This window comes from Oncorhynchus masou, chromosome 13 (genome assembly GCF_036934945.1).
Source record: "Oncorhynchus masou masou isolate Uvic2021 chromosome 13, UVic_Omas_1.1, whole genome shotgun sequence".
In the NCBI taxonomy this organism is placed as follows: domain Eukaryota; kingdom Metazoa; phylum Chordata; class Actinopteri; order Salmoniformes; family Salmonidae; genus Oncorhynchus; species Oncorhynchus masou.
Window position 1 is genome coordinate 22,489,353 of NC_088224.1, and position 19,261 is coordinate 22,508,613.

A 19,261-nucleotide genomic window follows, 5' to 3' on the forward strand; every position below is an offset into this window, starting at 1 on the left:
CGGAGTCTACAACCCACACAAGTGGCTCAGGTAGTGCAGCTCATCCAGGACGGCACATCAATGCGAGAAGGTTTGCTGTGTCTGTCAGCGTAGTGTCCAGAGCATGGAGGCGCTACCAGGAGACAGGCCAGTACATCAGGAGATGTGGAGGAGGCCAACAACCCAGCAGCAGGACCGCTACCTCTGCCTTTGTGCAAGGAGGAGCAGGAGGAGCACTGCCAGAGCCCTGCAAAATGACCTCCAGCAGGCCACAAATGTGCATGTGTCTGCTCAAATGGTCAGAAACAGACTCCATGAGGGTGGTATGAGGGCCCGACATCCACAGGTGGGGGATGTGCTTACAGCCCAACACGGTGCAGGACGTTTGGCATTTGCCAGAGAACACCAAGATTGGCCCTGGGTTCCTCTTAATGCAAGACAATGCTAGACCTCATGGGCTGGAGTGTGTCAGCAGTTCCTGCAAGAGGAAGGCATTGATGCTATGGACTGGCCCGCCCGTTCCCCAGACCTGAATCCAATTGAGCACATCTGGGACATCATGTCTCGCTCCATCCACCAACGCCACGTTGCACCACAGACGGTCCAGGAGTTGGCGGATGCTTTAGTCCAGGTCTGGGAGGAGATCCCTCAGGAGACCATCCGCCACCTCATCAGGAGCATGCTCAGGCGTTGTAGGGAGGTCATACAGTCACGTGAAGGCCACACACTACTGAGCCTCATTTTGACTTGTTTTAAGGACATTACATCAAAGTTGGATCAGCCTGTAGTGTGGTTTTCCACTTTAATTTTGAGTGTGACTCCAAATCCAGACCTCCATGGGTTGATACATTTGATTTCCATTTATCATTTTTGTGTGATTTTGTTGTCAGCACATTCAACTATGTAAAGAAAAAAGTATTTAATAAGAATATTTCATTCATTCAGATCTAGGATGTGTTATTTCAGTGTTCCCTTTATTTTTTTGAGCAGTACATACATATATATATATAAATAAATAAATAAATAACTCTTACAGATTTGCCACGTGGGTGAAGATATTGGAAATGTAATCAAAGCCTATTGTAACGACGTTCTTCATTTGTCGCAAGAAAGTCGGAACGAAATGCAGCGTGTTGGTTACTCATGTCTTTAATGAAACAAATGACGATACATGAAATAACTTATAAATACAAAAACAACAAACGGAACGTGAAAAACCTATACAGCCTGTCTGGTGAACACTAACACAGAGACAGGAACAATCACCCACGAAATACAAAGTGAAACCCAGGCTACCTAAATACGGTTCCCAATCAGAGACAACGAGAATCACCTGACTCTGATTGAGAACCGCCTCAGGCAGCCAAACCTATGCAACACCCCTACTCAGCCGCAACCCCAATAACTAAAAAACCCCACTATGAAATACAACAACATAAACCCATGTCACACCCTGGCCTGACCAACTAATAAGACCAAGGCATGACACCTATTGAATGATAAAAACAAGTTAACTAGGACAGAAGAAATGATAAGGCTTTTTACTCCACAACATAGGTACAGCAGATCCCCTTATTGTATGGGACACTTTTAAAATGTGCCTTTAGAGGTCACGCAAATCAGTACTCATCTCTAAAACAAAAGCAATTTAGGTCAAATGAGACCATATTAACAAAGGAAATTGAAGGACTAACAGAACAGATGGATAGCAATAAATACTGTACCATAGAGGCACAGAGTAAGTTAGAGGAAACACAAAAAGAAACGGAGGAACTTCTTCAAGAAATATCCAGTGTAATATATTATAAAAATAAAGCGAACGGGATGGAATACAGGGGGAAAAATGCACCAAATTATTTATTTTAATCTTCAACATGGAAATTCTACCAAAAATAATTTACTGAAGCTTGTTAGTTACAAATGGGGTCACCCATGATTCACCAAACTATATTTTGAAAGAGGAAGTACTTTAAGCATATGTTTTAGTTTCAGTCTCCTCCATCTCCACTAACCAAAGCTAATTGTATGGATTTTTTTCCTATTAATAATGTAAAATTAACATCTGTACAGAATGACTCATGTGAAGGCCAAATTACAGAGGAGGAACTTCTTAGTGCAATTAAAGCCTTTAATTAAGGCTGGGAAAACTACAGGGCTGGATGGCGTACCAGTGGAAGTACAGCAAACTGTTTTTGATAGACTCAGAGGACTGTTATTAGCATGTTTTAACCACTCCTATATAAATGGTAGATTATAAGACACTAACAAGGTCTGATTTCATTACTACTGAAACAGGATGCAAGTGGTAAATATAAAGATCCAGTTCATTTAAAATAAATTGGACACCTTTTACACTTCAGTGTTGTGATGGAAAAATTCTAGCAAAATGTACAGCGCATTGAATTAAAAAAGGTATTGTTGGATACTATTCATCCCAGTCAGGTTGGTTTTTACATGGATGAGACATTGAAGATAATACAAGACAAGCACTGGAAACAATAGAACACTACGAAACATCTGGGAAACCAGGCCTGGTATTCATAATAGACTTTGAAAAGGCCTTTGGTAAGGCCTTTGTTTATTTATAAATATCTATTATTTATTATGGGCATCGAAATGTTAGCTGTTAAAAATCAGATCCAACAATAATATTAAGGGATTAGAAATCCAGGGCTTAAAAACTTAAAGGTGTCATGGTACACTGATGATTCATGTTTTCTTTAAATACACAACTTGGATCCACAGCCTCAGAGGATCTAGATACTTTTTTAAACCTCTGGATTAAAACCAAATTATGATAAATGTACTATATTATGTATTGGATCACTAAAAAATACAACTTTTACATTACCGTGTAGTTTATTAATAAAATGGTTTGACGGTGATGTGGACATACTCGGTATACAGTGGGGAGAACAAGTATTTGATACACTGCCGATTTTGCAGGTTTTCCTACTTACAAAGCATGTCGAGATCTATTATTGTTATCATCGGTACACTTCAACTGTGAGAGACGGAATCTAAAACAAAAATCCAGAAAATCACATTGTATGATTTTTAAGTAATTAATTTGCCCCACTGTACATATCCCAAAATAAATTAATGATCTCACACCAACACAGTTTAATAGAAAGGTAGCAAAATAGATAACATCTAAGGAAAATAACTGTCTATTTGTGGAAAAATCACCCTGAATAAATCTTTAGTCATATCACAGTTAACCCATTTGCTTATGGTCTTACCTACACCTAGCGACCCGTTTTTTTAAATTATATGAGCAAAGAATATTCAATTTTATTTGGAATGCAGACAAAACTAAAAGGGCCGGCCTCCCGGGTGGCGCAGTGGTTAAGGGCGCTGTACTGCAGCGCCAGCTGTGCCATCAGAGAATCTGGATTCGCGCCCAGGCTCTGTCGTAAACCGGCCGCGACCGGGAGGTCCGTGGGGCGACACACAATTGGCCTAGCGTCGCCTGGGTTAATTGCAAAAAAGCTGGGAAGAGATTTTCAATGTACCCATTCCATGGCACATGGTTTATGAATTGACACGCAAAACAACACTGACAGAACATTATATATGGTTGAAGTCAGAGGTTTACCTACAACTTAGCCAAATACATTTAAACTCAGTTTTTCACAATTCCTGACATTAATCCTAGTAAACATTCCCAGTCTTAGGTCAGGTAGGATCACCACTTTATTTTAAGAATGTGAAAATGATTTATTTCAGCTTATATTTCTTTCATCACATTCCCAGTGGGTCAGAAGTTTACACACACTCAATTAGTATTCGGTAGCATTGCCTTTAAATTGTTTAACTTAGGTCAAATGTTTCGGGTAGCCTTCCACAAGCTTCCCACAATAAGGTTGGGTGAATTTTGGCCCATTCCTCCTGACAGAGCTGGTGTAACTGAGTCAGGTTTGTAGGCCTCCTTGCTCGCACACGCGAGTTCTGCCCACAAATGTTCTATAAGATTGTGGTCAGGGCTTCGTGATGGCCACTCCAATACCTTGACTTTGTTGCCCTTAAGCCATTTTCCTACAACTTTGGAAGTATGCTTTGGGTCATTGTCCATTTGGAAGACCCATTTGCGACCGGGCTTTAACTTCCCGACTGATGTCTTGAGATGTTGCTTCAATATACCTACATAATTGTCCCTCCTCATGATGACATCTATTTTCTGAAGTGCAACAGTCCCTCTTGCAGCAAAGCACCCCCACAACATGATGCTGCCACCCCTGTGCTTCATGGTTGGGATGGTGTTCTTCTGCTTACAAGCCTCCCCCTTTTCCTCCAAACATAACAATGGTGATTATGGCCAAACAGTTTTATTTTGGTTTCATCAGACCAGAGGACATTTCTCCAAAACGTATGATGTTTGTCCCCATGTGCAGTTGCAAACCGTAGTCTGGCTTCATTATGGTTTTGGAGCAGAGGCTTCTTCCTTGCTTAGCGGCCTTTCCGGTTATGTCAATATAGAACTCGTTTTACTGTGGATATAGATACTTTTGTTCCGGTTTCCTCCAGCATCTTCACAAAGTCCTTTGCTGTTGTTCTTTTCGCACCAAAGTACGTTCATCTCTAGGAGACAGAAAACGTCTCCTTCCTGAGCGGTATGATGGCTGCGTGGTCCCATGGTGTTTATACTTGCGTACTATTGTTTGTACAGATGAACGTGGTACCTTCAGGCGTTTGGAAATTGCTACCAAGGACGAACCAGACTTGTGGAGGTCTACAATTTTTTCTCTGAGGTCTTGGCTGAATTCTTTAGATTTTCCCAGTTTGAAGATAGGCCTTGACATACATCCACAAGAACACCTCCAACTGACTCAAATGATGTCAATAAGCCTATCAGAAGCTTCTAAAGTCATGACCATTTTCTGGAATTGTTCAAGCTGTTTAAAGGCACAGTCATCTTAGTGTATGTGAACTTCTGACCCACTGGAATTGTGATACAGTGAATTATAAGTGAAATAATCTGTCTGTAAACAATTGTTGGAAAAATTACTTGTGTCATGCACAAAGTAAAATGTCCTAACCGACTTGCCAAAACTATAGTTTGTTAACAAGAAATGTGTGGCTTGGTTGAAAAACGAGTTTTAATGACCTAAGTGTATGTAAACTTCCGACTTCAACTGTATATGGGGGGATACAACCTTCCCAGCTCTGCAGATTTATCTGCGAAGAGGCAGAGTCATTAGATAATTTATTTTTGGTCACAGGTCCAGGAATGGCTTTAGAATTGCAACATTTACCTGGAGCTAATGCTGCAGATAGCAATACTGGGTGATTTGAAAAGTCATAGTCAAATCGATCAATAATATACTTTTAGCAAAAATGCTATTTTAATTTACAATCTGTAGAACTATGAGAATAGAAAGGTTCAGAACTTTTGTGAAGCATCACAGCACAGTTGAAAAATATATGGCAAATAGAAATCCAATATGGATGGTGTTAAGAGATAGGAAGGGTTGAATGGAGCTGAAGGGTGGGACAAATAACACAATAAATGTAAAACATGCGGGTCTGTAAAATGTATATAGGTCAAGAAATTGAGAAATAGTACAGTTAAAATATATGGCAAATAGAAATGAAACTGGATGGACATCAGAAACAGATGGGAGAGGTGGAGGTTAGACAAGGCCAGGACTAACATTTTGGATAGATATATATCTATATCCCCAAAAATATATGGGGGATTGGAAATGATCCAGACAATTACATTGATGGAAGCTACAATTGATCTATCTTCAATATTAAAGCTGATCTACCCCCTGAAATTATAATCTTTAGTAATCCTCACAACCATTCTAACTGAATACATTACCCATGTATTTATGTTGTCATGGCGATAAATTATTAATACAGACACTTCTAGAACAGACGTTGTCAAGGGGACAAAAAATGCTGACAGATGTAACCTTTAGTCCCTTCCCACTGACTTATTTACGGCCCTTATGAGTGTGTGTGTGTGTTACAATATAAATCCACAGTAAGTTGATCCCAGCCCAACATACAAACAGCACAGCTGGGGGTTTGGCAACTCAAGCACCACCTGCTCAAGGCTTTATATTGTATACTGACTGGCCTGAATGCCATAATGCACGTCAACCCTCACACCTACTAAACCCACCACATTTAATTCAACTGCCAATTTGCATATACATTCCAATGCATGGCAATGTAATTCCCAACACAACACCATCACAGGTAGTCGCTCTCTCTCATGGCCTTCACGTTCCGTTGTGGAGTGTTACAATGATTCTACAATGAAAACAGTTCCATTGTTCCTGAATGAAATACGTTTTTATGATTCATTGGCGGTTTTCTGGCAGACGAGATCTTTCTTCTTGACCAAAACCAACCATCAGATTACTACATATATTAAAGCTTTGTTTTATTGTGTAGCCTGGTGGTTGAAGGGAGAACCAGGACAGGTATGACAACACCCATGAAAGAAGGGAAAACAAGTGAGAAATTGAATAGATTGTACATCAAAAAGTTGTCTTCTCAGTGCATACAGTCAGCTGCTTACAATCAACTGCTTACTAGTTGTTATGTTGCCTGCTAATTTCTCTAAAATATGAATATGTCAGTAGTGCATACGAGTAAGTGGGCTGCCTGCTAGCTAGCTGTTGAAACATAACATACAGCAGTAGCTGAAGAAGAGACGGTCAATCAGCACGCACACGCTCTCTGTCAATCAGCACGCACACACACCTCCTAATAAAAGGGGGAACATTCATTATGTGGGACGACTGGCATTATGTTGCTGTAGTTCTAGCAGAATGTTACTGCCAGAGCCAATCAGATACGGCGTATAGAATATTTCAATCATTGCTCAGCAAAGTTTGAGAAAGTCAGACGGACGAAAAAAAAACTCTCCATGTCCAATCAGATAAGAGGGTAGTGGCGCAGGCCAGGGCTGGACTAGTGAAGCGACTCTATTTTTCTTTCCCTCTCTCCCCCCTTCTCTCCCTCTGTGAAGTTAGCTAGATGTGAACTGGGGCTGGCTGGAAGACTTCTACCCTGGCAGGCCTCGGATGCTCTGCTGAAAGGACAGCAGTGCTTCCTTTCAGATGGCAATAACACGGTCAACCATCATCCACTCTGGAGCAAATCGTTTTTTTTTGTTGGCAAAAGCTAGCCCGAGTGGCCGTGCTCTGCTGCTGAGAAACCATATTGTTCCGATGCTACATTGAGCCGCCTGCCCACCACACAAACCTCACACACAAACACAACCTCCCTCCCTCTCCATTTCAACATTCATCCACCCAACCCCCTTTGCTGTTTGCACATATCCGGCAACTGCATCAGTGCCAGAAGAAGAGAAAGAAATGAAATACTGTAGTAAAAAACAACGAAGGGGAGATTAACAAAAAGAAAAGTAACTTCATCAAAACAGACGATAATGCGATAGTCCCTTAAGTCGGTCTTTTTTCAGGAGAAAAGAAGACTTTTGGCCGTTGTCCCTGGCTGAGAGCTGGCTATGCTACAGCGCTGGGCCTGTAGTGTTGATGGAACACATGGCTGCTGGTGAAACACTCAGAACACAATGCAGTACCATTCCAGAACACACACACACACCACAGAGAGAGAAGAAACAGATTGGTTTGGACTTAGAAACAAGTGATTTGAAGTTAGGCCGATACACTCATCGAAACATTCATCTTTTACTACTAGCCTACATGTTCATGTTCAGCACATGTCAGCATTTAGCAAAAGTCCAAAAGGGTTATTTTACTGATGCATATTCATCAGGTGTTCAATAACAAAACATTTGTCCAACTAAAAAGTCAAAGCAGGTCGTGAGCAGAAAAACTGCAGGTTATTTTGAGATACTTCTGTGAAAAAGCTGGTCCTTCATGCAAATCATTTGTCTTGCATTATTGAGAACTAAAGATCTCGGTCAAGGTCAGACCTGGGTTCAAATACCTCATCTGTAATTAATTAAGCTTGCATGTTGCAATGGAACCAATAGAAGTCACAAAACTGCAAAGTCAGTCCATTTTGCCTCCAGGCAGACTCAAGCAAATACCAACAATATATGGAAGATTTCAAATAGTATTTGAACCCAAGTCAGGAGGCCAGGCCTTGAACCTGAAGATCACTGGCTGACTGCTGTTTCAATAATACGCAATCAGTCTTCTTTTCACCCCAGACTATACTCCACTTCCCCTGTTAGCAATTAGTCTCCAGAAGGCTATTTGTCAAATTTAGAGTTTCAATCTGTTTCCACCAGTCCTTTATCCAGCTCGCGTTACAAAGGCCGTTTCCTGCAATAGGGAAAACATAAGGCCCTCAAAAGAATTGCAAGACTAAACAACTGCTAAAAAAACATCCACATAGAAAGAAAAAGTGCCTCCCGAGTGTCGCAGCGGTCTAAGGCGTCACTACAGACCTGGGTTTGATCCAGGGCTGTCGCTGCCTGCCGTGACCAGGAGACCCATGAGGCAGCGCACAATTGGCCCAGGTTAGGGGAGGGTTTGGCTGGCCGAGATGTACTTGTCCCATCGTGCTCTCGTGGCTCCTGTGGCGGGCCGGGTGCATGCATGCTGACACGGTTGCCAGTTGGACAGTGTTTCCACCGACACATTGGTGGGGCTAATCAGCCGTACCCGTGAATGTCCAGGAGGTGAGCTTCTTGCCTCTACCTTGTGTTGAGATTTCAGAGTACAAACCACTTTGGACATGAGCTGCAGCTCGACGCCTTTCTGGTCTGATATGTTCATTCTTAACCCATCGTTTTATATGGTTCATTCAAAAGGGGCAGTTCACCAGGCTGATACTTTCTCTGACCTCACTCAGGGAGCAGTGACTACTTCCTTGTACAAAAAGTTAGAGAAACAATTCTCTCTTATAGTTTCTAAGATGACATCCTCTCTTAACAAAAACACATTTCATACACTTTAAAGTTAATGTATTTCCTTTATAACATTTTTAATGACATCACAAAAAATAACGGAAATTACATTGTTCTTTAGATCGCCTCTGACCATGCAACATGTAAAGTGTTGATCCTATGTTTCATGAGCTGAAATAAAAGATCCCAGAAAAAAAGTTGTGTTAGAAATATTGTTCCAGTATTCGCTTTAGAGCGTGTTAAGAGTTTCGGCGGAAAAGTGTCTGTGTAGACAAAGGCACATTCCTGTGTGAACACTGGAGGGATGTTCTCTCCTTGATTTACAACAGGGTGTGAGCGGTCAACCCCCCACCAGCTCCCTTCTCCCTCCTCTGCGGGTGAGGGGGTCTGGCCGAAGTCATCCACTGCAAAGCCGATCCGACCCATCTGGATCCTCGAGGGACAGTCATGACAATGCCAATTGCACACTCCCTCAAAACTTGAGATATCTGTGGCATTATGTTGTGTGATAAAACTGCAGATTTTAGAGTGGCCTTTTGTCCCCAGCACAAGGTGCATCTGTGTAATGATCATACTGTTTAATCAGCTTCTTGATATACCACACCTGTCAGGCATATGGATTATCTAGGCAAATGAGAAAAGCTCACTCACAGCAATGTAAACAAATTTGTGCACATTTTAGAGAAACACTTTTTTCTGGGATATTTTATTTCAGCTCATGAAACATAGGATCAACACTTTACATGTTGCATTTATATTTTTGTTCAGTGTACATTCAGAGCCTTTGGGGGAAGAGAGTAATACAGAATTTGATTTGAAGCATACCTAAATATAAACAAGAACTGAAAGCTAAATCCTCCTTTGTGAGCAGTTCCACATTTTAAGATGTGAGACACAGCAGTTTTAATGAAACATCTCATATATAACTGTATCTCGGGGCACTGGTTGCAGTCAGGAGGGAAAAATAGGTCAATCATCATATAGTAGACTTACTAGAGCATTGATTTTAGGAGTGAGATGTGAGATTGGACAGAAGACTTGTGGTGTAATGGTGTAAATGATTTGCAAAGCTATTCGATATAATAATGAGACGTCCAGTGGGGCCGTTGGTAGAGCACGGAGTAGCAGCGCCAGGGTTGTGGGGTTGATTCTCACAAGGGACCCGTATGAAAAAGTATGAACATTTATGCACTCACTGTAAGTTGCTCTACATAAGAACGTCTGCTAAATGACTACAAACATTTAGATGTACAGAATAGCTGTATGTGTGTAAATGAAAAAGGTACCCAGACGCCCCTTGGGCGTAGTAAACATAACCAACGCCATACATGTTTTTCTGTACTTTACAGTAATTTAACCCCCAGATAGTGTCGCCACTACAGTACTCACACATAAGTCTTTACTCCACTGAGGTGAACATCTAATGTGGGTTATTGTGGACAGGAGCACCAGCAGCAAACATTGCGTCAGTTCCCTTGTAAATCACAACTTTGAAAGAAACGCAATTAAAAGCCTCAAGGTCATATTCCTCTGGGGAGTTGATTCTAAAAAAAAAAAATTAAAAAAAAAAAAAAAAAAAAACTCAGGCAATCTCTCCCCCTCTTTCACTCGTTCCCCCTCTCTCGCAATCTTGCTCCCGCCTTCTCTTTCTCTCTCCATTTCTTGCTCTCAGTCCCCCCTCCATCCTTCCCTCTAGTCTCCAATACAGGATAAACATTACTAACGGTTACTTTGTGGTGGTGGCAGAACCATTTATTCCCGCAGAAAGCATTCAGCGTTTGCGGCAGAAATTGGTCACAGGTGTGCAGCCGTGTGCATTGATCTTAATCTGAAGGCAATAATGGTCCTGCACTGAGGAGAGGTCACGGAGGGAGCCAGGCGAAAGGAGCAGGAACATGAAGCTGTTCCTCCTGAAGCCCCAGTCAGAATGGTATCTCTCCACGTTCATTAATTTCAGTCTGAGAGGGATTAAGCTATTAGACAGAGAGCTGAAGACACTGTGGCCTAGCCTACACCCCAGTAAGAGGAGGAGACAATATCTTCTTTTGAGTGATGAATTGAAACCTGCTTGGGATTGGGGGCAAAGTCACATTCTAGAATGCCCCTCACAAAGGCACGACTTGGCTGCTGGACTTCAGGGTACCCAACTTGTAGAAAATAACATGAATATGAGAGAATTTAAACATTAAAGTTTCACAACAAACCTATCATATAATTTCATTTATAGACACTATCTGTTCCCATCTGAGACTGTTGAAACATAACACACCATGCACTGTGGGAAGAGGAGACCACAGCACAGAAACCAACCAGGCTAGATCGGTTTACACGTTTAAAGCAAGTTGACATAGCCTAGAAAGCCAAATTACCCAAAACATTGTGTTCAATTACGACTAGAAGAGGCGCTTTTCCTTTCAGACTGTTCAAGGGCATTCTGGCTCTGAACTACAAGGGAGGATTCTGCTCTCACCGTCTATCTACTGAACACGAAGGTTCTTATTTCAATTGTTACAAAAACCACCAATAACGTCATCAAATCTAAACAGTGTCAGGCCTAGTTATTTTTCGTCTCGGCTGCAGAATGATTTTCTAAAATTGGTAGGACTAGGTTTCTCTTGTCCATAAAAATACTCCGATATCAGTTATATTAGCCTACCTTTTAAAAATGAATTTTATAGCAGCATCAAGTGTAGGCCAGTCATTTCATCTTGATCATCTGGGAAAGAGCATGTGTGATATTCTTTCTTCCAGTAGGCTACTTTCTCTCAGTTTCAGACTGTTAAAAAAAGTGGCGGGATTTTACTGCTTAGCTGCTGCAGCACAGCCCGCCTTAGTTAAAAATCCGAAAAATTTACAATGGCTGACTTGGTGGGAAGAAAAACATGTCTTCGTTGTTCTCGTCTTCGCCCCGTTTGGCGTGTTCTCGTCTTCGCCCCGTTTGGCGTGTTCTCGTCTTCGCCCCGTTTGGCGTGTTCTCGTCTTCGCCCCGTTTGGCGTGTTCTCGTCTTCGCCCCGTTTGGCGTGTTCTCGTCTTCGCCCCGTTTGGCGTGTTCTTTTGGATTCAGGACGAATGATAAAGGTGAGCCAGCAGACCTGACCCAAGTCACTTAAAGAATATGATAAATGATTATCAAGGCAAAGGATGGACAGACTACAAACCTCCAACATTTACAAGTCCATCATCCTATAGAGTTCACTACCCTGAGGCAGAAATGGTGAACATGCTAGTGTTCCTTGGCAGAAACCTTTGACATAAGACATGGTAAAAACAACTAGATCTAATGCTTCCTCATTGCACTTTTTTTGTAAATGTAACCTATATTCAAATCCAGAAGCATCTTAGCCCAAATGTTGTGTCTTTCGAATAAAACATTGTCAAAACTTTAAATAATTATTTTCACTCTACAATTTTTTGGGCAATAATTAGTTATTTTCATACTTATTGTGTTAGGCTAAATTATTTATTTTGTAACATATATTTAGGATTTGTACAGGTTGATAGGCAAGAGACATATCCTAATCTGGCTATTCGTTTTTAGCCTAAGTCAAAGTTAAATGTTTAGCCTGTAACACTTGAATTATCTGTTTGTGGTTGACTTTTATATAAATGCACAATTTGTAAATAAAAGTTGTTTGTGAGACAATTAACACCGACTCCGCATTTGCTTATTGAAATGTCTCCCGAGGTGCACAGCGCTAAAGGTGTCACAACAGACCCTGGTTCGATTCCAGGCTGTATCACAACTGGCCGTGACTGGGAGCCCCATAGGTTGGAGCACAATTGGCCCTGCGTCATCCTCATTAGAGTTTGGCCGGGGTAAGCCATCATTGTAAATAATAATTTGTTCTTCAATGACAAGCCTAGTTACAGTTGAAGTCTAACTTTACATACATCTAGGTTGGAGTCTTTTTTTCAACCACTCCACAAATTTCTTGTTAACAAACTATAGTTTTGGCAAGTCGGTTGGGACATCTACTTTGTGCATGACACAAATCATTTTGTTGCCCTGCTGTGTGCTCACTGCGCTGTTGTGCGCTGCCAGACTCAGGCGGTGCAGTCAAGTTCAAATATGCTAAACCACAGTTTAATGTTTAGCGACAATGGCTGTCAACCCTACTGTATACAATTCTTTCTCAAGAAATAAGTAAATTGCTCAGGAGAAAGAAGATAACTAGATGAAAAGAATACAGAACCTATATTGGCAGAGCACTCCGTGGGACATACCTTACAGAGACGTGATCCGCAACAACATGCTATGCTGGATCAAGGTGTTGTTTTATAGACTGAGTACAGCCTTAAGTGGTATGCCAGTTATTTAACACACATACAGGTTGTTTTAGGCACAGTTCAGCTGAAATGAAGCTGACCAGAGGCTGCAGGCTTGCTGTATGTGTGTGTGATTGCGAGCCTGCCAAAGACTAGGGCATAGCAGTTGGCTAGGTGCTGCTCTGTTTCATCTCTCGTGGGCAGTCTAGTGGTTTGCAGAAGGTGGTGTTTTCTGTACCCTGGAGTGTCCATGCACACAGGGACCTTTGAAATGTTTTGGATGTCAATTTGATTGGTGGATTCAAATAAATAAAAAATAAAAGTAATAATATATATATACACACACTTTATATTTTTTTAAATGTGCACACACTAGATAATCTCCCTGATACAAAATCCTGCTCTATACCATATAATTAGTTGGATATGGATTAATAGCTGTATGCGCTCACATGGGAGAGGATTAACTAGCTGAAGAGACACACAGGTATCAAGATGATCAATAAGCTATCCAGTGATGCCAACAGAAATATCTATTTTAAAATCACTGCTCCTTTGCAAAAGGGCAATTATCAAAAATTCCTTGGCTCATCCATAAAATAAATTCAATCTGAACAGAGATATTTTTACTTTAAAATGGTTGAAGATAGACAAGTACTTTGAGAGCCAAATCAATAGTTCAACGAAAAATACTACATCAATGAGTCGAAAAACAGCTGGATGGATCTGCATGGTGTGTGCGTGCCTATGTTGGTTTTTATTGTACTTTTACAACGGCTTCCAAATCGATTTCCGCCATCTACCGTCTAATAGAGAAATAATGCCTGGCGTATAACACCAGTATAGTTTATAGTACATGAGTGTTTGCCATTTAATGGTAAAAGTGTGTCTTTCTTTTATTAGACTACATTTCACAGCTATGAAGACACTCATTCACTTTTAATTGCTCTGGAGTTGGGAGCTTGGAAAAAGCAGTTTGTTGACCACATAGAAACAATAACCGCATACTGAGCTAAAACCTCCACTATAGGATCTGTCCCAAACGGTACCCTACTCCGGATATAAAGCCCTATGGGCCCTGGTCAAAACTAGTACACTAGGGAATAGGGTGCCATTTGGGATGCAGTTTATTTATAAAGTGCCTCTCAGTGTGTGTGTGTGTGCCAGTAAAGGCAGATAGATACCTGGAGATTGTTTATACTGTCCAGATGTATTTTTGATTTTTTTCTAGGAGTGGGTCTCACTGGGTACTTCCATATATGTGAGTGATTACTGTTGTTATGCAGAATTTGATGCCTATTCTGAACATATCTGTGGTTGGTAACTCACCTCTCAGGGATCAATGCCTTTATAATCTAAATCTGTTGTTGGTCTGCAGAGATTAATATTATTAGTGTGTGTGTGTGTTCTGAACTAATTACCTATGGATACAGGTTGTGCCAACATCCCACTATTTTAAACTGGGACAGAGCCCTCGCTCTGTCTCACTAACCCCTTTTTGTCTGCTCATAAAAGGAGTAATAACGGCCCAGTGCACTACTTTAAAAAAATATAAATTGTATTGTGATTTATCAGGGGGTGCTGCAGCACCCTCAGCACCAATACTTCTTGCGGCTATGGGACAGCTGTGATGGAAACAAGTCGTTTCGGTACAATTCTCTAAATGCAGACAGATAATGTTCGTTCCACATGGTGGGATCTTTTTGTGTTGGTAAAATTATGTTGAAATGCCTTCATGCTCAAATACTGATATAATAATAACCATCAAATCGAAGTAAATGTGGAGTCACGCAATGATACACTACATCACCAAAATAATGTGGGCAGCTGCTCGAACATCTCATTCCAAAAATCACTGGCATGAATATGGAGTTGGTCACCCATTTGCTGCTATAACAACCTCCACTTTTCTGGGAAGGCTTTCCACTAGATGTTGAACATTCCTGCGGGGACTTGCTTCCATTCAGCCACAAGAGCATTAGTGGGGTTGGACACTGATGTTGGGCGATTAGGCCTGGCTCGCAGTCGGTGTTCCAATTCATCCCAAAGGTGTTTGATGGGGTTGAGGTCAAGGCTCTGTGCAGGCCAGTCAAGTTCTTCCACCCCCATCTAGACAAACTAAGGGGCCTAGCCCAAACCACGAAAAACAACCCCAGACCATTATTCCTTCTCCACCAAACTTTACAGTTGGCACTATACAGTCGGAACTACACAGCCGGGCAGGAAGTGTTCTCCTGGCATCCGCCAAACCCGGATTCGTCCGTCAGACTGCCAGATGGTGAACCGTGATTCATCACTCTAGAGAACACATTTCCACTGCTCCAGAGTCCAATGGAGGTGAGCTTTTGGTGATCTTAGGCTTGCTGGGCCATGGAAACCCATTTCATGAAGCTCCCGATGAACAGTTCTTGTGCTGACATTGCATCCAGAGGCAGTTTGTAACTCAGTGGTGAGTGTTGCAACTGAGGACAGGTTATAATTTACGCACTACAGCACTCGGCGGTCCTGTTCTCTGACCTTGTATGGCCTCCCACTACGCGGCTGAGCCGTTGTTGCTCCTAGACATTTACAATTCACAATAATAGCACTTCCAGTTAATCAGGGCAACTCTAGCAGGGCAGAAATTTGACAAACTGACTTGTTGGAAAGGTGGCATCCAATGATAGTGGCATGTTGAAAGCCACTGAGCTCTTCAGTATGGCCATTCTACTGCCAGTGTTTGTCTATGGAGATTGCATGGCTGTGTGCTCAATTTTATACACCTGTCAGCAACGGGTGTGGCTGAAATAGCCAAATCCACTAAATTGAAGGGGTGTCCACATACTTCTGTGTATATACGCACACAACCAGTTAAAAGGTTTTAGAACACCTACCCATTGAAGGGTTTTCCTTTATTTTTACTATTTTCTACATTGTGGAATAATAGTGAAATAACACATATGGAATCATGTAGGAACCAAAAGTGTTAAATCAAAATATATTTTATATTTGAGATTCTTCAAATAGCCACCCTTTGCCTTGACAGCTTTGCACAATCTTGGCATTCTCTCAACCAGCTTCATGAGGCAGTCACCTGGAATGCATTTCAGTTAAGAGGTGTGCCTTAAGTACATTTGTGGAATTTCTTTCCTTCTTAATGCGTTTGCGCCAATCAGTTGTGTTGTGACAAGGTAGGGGGGTATACAGAAGGCAGCACTATTTGGTTAAAGACCAAGTCCATATTATGGCAAGAACAGCTCAAATAAGCAAAGAGAAAACAACAGTCTATTACTTTAGACATGAAGGTCACTCAATACGGAACATTTCAATAACTTTTTCTTCAAGTGCAGTCGCAAAAACCATCAAGCGCTATAATGAAACTGGCTCTCAGGAGGACAGCCACAGGAATGGAAGACCCAAAGTTACCTCCGCTGCAGAGGATACGTTCATTAGAGTTACCTCCGCTGCAGAGGATACGTTCATTAGAGTTACCTCCGCTGCAGAGGATACGTTCATTAGAGTTACCTCCGCTGCAGAGGATACGTTCATTAGAGTTACCTCCGCTGCAGAGGATACGTTCATTAGAGTTACCTCCGCTGCAGAGGATACGTTCATTAGAGTTACCTCCGCTGCAGAGGATACGTTCATTAGAGTTACCTCCGCTGCAGAGGATACGTTCATTAGAGTTACCTCCGCTGCAGAGGATACGTTCATTAGAGTTACCTCCGCTGCAGAGGATACGTTCATTAGAGTTACCTCCGCTGCAGAGGATACGTTCATTAGAGTTACCTCCGCTGCAGAGGATACGTTCATTAGAGTTACCTCCGCTGCAGAGGATACGTTCATTAGAGTTACCTCCGCTGCAGAGGATACGTTCATTAGAGTTACCTCCGCTGCAGAGGATACGTTCATTAGAGTTACCTCCGCTGCAGAGGATACGTTCATTAGAGTTACCTCCGCTGCAGAGGATACGTTCATTAGAGTTACCTCCGCTGCAGAGGATACGTTCATTAGAGTTACCTCCGCTGCAGAGGATACGTTCATTAGAGTTACCTCCGCTGCAGAGGATACGTTCATTAGAGTTACCTCCGCTGCAGAGGATACGTTCATTAGAGTTACCTCCGCTGCAGAGGATACGTTCATTAGAGTTACCTCCGCTGCAGAGGATACGTTCATTAGAGTTACCTCCGCTGCAGAGGATACGTTCATTAGAGTTACCTCCGCTGCAGAGGATACGTTCATTAGAGTTACCTCCGCTGCAGAGGATACATTCATTAGAGTTACCTCCGCTGCAGAGGATACATTCATTAGAGTTACCTCCGCTGCAGAGGATACATTCATTAGAGTTACCTCCGCTGCAGAGGATACGTTCATTAGAGTTACCTCCGCTGCAGAGGATACGTTCATTAGAGTTACCTCCGCTGCAGAGGATACGTTCATTGGAGTTACCTCCGCTGCAGAGGATACGTTCATTAGAGTTACCTCCGCTGCAGAGGATACGTTCATTAGAGTTACCTCCGCTGCAGAGGATACGTTCATTAGAGTTACCTCCGCTGCAGAGGATACGTTCATTAGAGTTACCTCCGCTGCAGAGGATACGTTCATTAGAGTTACCTCCGCTGCAGAGGATACGTTCATTAGAGTTACCTCCGCTGCAGAGGATACGTTCATTAGAGTTACCTCCGCTGCAGAGGATACGTTCATTGGAGTTACCTCCGCTGCAGAGGATACGTTCATTAGAGTTACCTCCGCTGCAGAGGATACGTTCATTAGAGTTACCTCCGCTGCAGAGGATACGTTCATTAGAGTTACCTCCGCTGCAGAGGATACGTTCATTGGAGTTACCTCCGCTGCAGAGGATACGTTCATTGGAGTTAGCAGCCTCAGAAATTGGAGCCCAAATAAAATGATTCAGACAGTTCAAGTAACAGACATCTCAACATCAACTGTTCAGAGGAGGCTGTGTGAATTAGACCTTATGGTCGAATTGCTGCAAAGAAACCAATAAAGGACACCAACATGAAGAGACTTGCTGGGCCAAGAAACGCGAGCAATGGACAGTAGACTGGTGGAAATGTGACCTTTGGTCTGTAGTCCAAATTGGAGATTTTGGTTCCAACCGCTGTGTCTTTGAGATGCAGTGTGGGTGAATGGATGATCTCTGCATGTGTATTTCCCACCGTAAAGCATGGAGGAGGAGGTGTTATGGTACTTTGCTGGTGACACTGATTTATTTAGAATTCAGGGCATTCTGTAGTGATACGCCATCCCATCTGGTTTGGGCTTAGTGGGACTATCATTTATTTTTCAACAGGACAATGACCCAACACACCTCCAGGCAGTGTAAGGGCTATTTTACCAAGAAGGAGAGTGAGGAAGGGCTGCATCAGATGACCTGGCCTCCACTATCACCCAACCTCAACCCAATTGAGATGGTTTGGGATGAGTTGGACCGCAGAGTGAAGGAAAAACAGCCAACAAGTGCTCAGCATATGTGGGAACTCCTTCAAGAACGTTGGAAAAGTATTTCAGGTGAAGCTGATTGAGCAAATGCCAAGAGTGTGCAAAGCTGTCATCAAGGCAAAGGGTGGCTATTTGAAGAATCTCAAATATAAAATACATTTTGATTTGTTTAACACTATTTTGGTTACTACATGATTCCATGTGTGTTATTTCATAGTTTTGATGTCTTCATTATTATTCTACAATGTAGAAAATTGTAAAAAAAAGAAAGAAAACCCGTTGAATGAGTAGGTGTTCTAAAACTTTTGACGGGTAGTGTATGTTGTGTGGTCCTCCCATTACGACTCAGGAAGCCATGGAGTTGATTAGGCACAGATTAAATAAATTAGGATGAACTTCACAGGGTGATGAGCTTGATACAGATTTTCCAAAAATATTGAGGGTCATATTCTGGTGACATGATGATCGATGCTTGACTGCTGTTTGACAAATAAAACTATTCTGGCTCTTCTCCATAATAATCTCATCATGTAGACTAGCCTACCTGCACTGTATCTGCAAAGCTGTTGGCTTGAGTGCAGATGTCAAGACCAGAGCACATTGTCTATTTAATGCAGCAGTTTTTGAGACAAAACTAGTGGTAGAGTCGAAAATACGATGGAAACACATTCAACTTTAATTTGGTACATGAAAACATTTTGTGTGCACTA

The 19,261-nt window shown here is 42.0% G+C and overlaps 1 protein-coding gene across 1 annotated transcript in view; it reads right to left on the minus strand.

Moving 5' to 3' along the window:
- The window catches only part of LOC135551908 (zinc finger protein 704-like), a 104,204-nt gene that overhangs the window by 78,900 nt on the left and 6,043 nt on the right, over window positions 1-19,261 (minus strand). The window lies entirely within an intron of this gene.